Raw genomic sequence first — 289 nt, forward strand, 5'->3', positions numbered from 1 at the left:
TAAACAGAGCTTACAGAGTAACTTCTTCCTTTCGGCGGCGTCAAAAGAGGGAACACGACCTTCTTAACCCACAAAAAAGTCAATTTTTTTTTTAAAGGCGCGCGTGGCCTTTGCTCTATCAGTTTCTCTCAAGTTTCCCCCCGAGTCAGGCGCAAGGCGATATCGCAAGGAACGGAGATGCGACCGAGAGATCAATAGACCGAATGCAATACTATCTTCCGCAAGTTTCTTGACGTTGCAAAGGGGAGATGCAGGGAGAGATGCTGGGAGGAGATCATATTTCGGTCAA

Source organism: Penaeus monodon, chromosome 34 (genome assembly GCF_015228065.2).
Source record: "Penaeus monodon isolate SGIC_2016 chromosome 34, NSTDA_Pmon_1, whole genome shotgun sequence".
In the NCBI taxonomy this organism is placed as follows: domain Eukaryota; kingdom Metazoa; phylum Arthropoda; class Malacostraca; order Decapoda; family Penaeidae; genus Penaeus; species Penaeus monodon.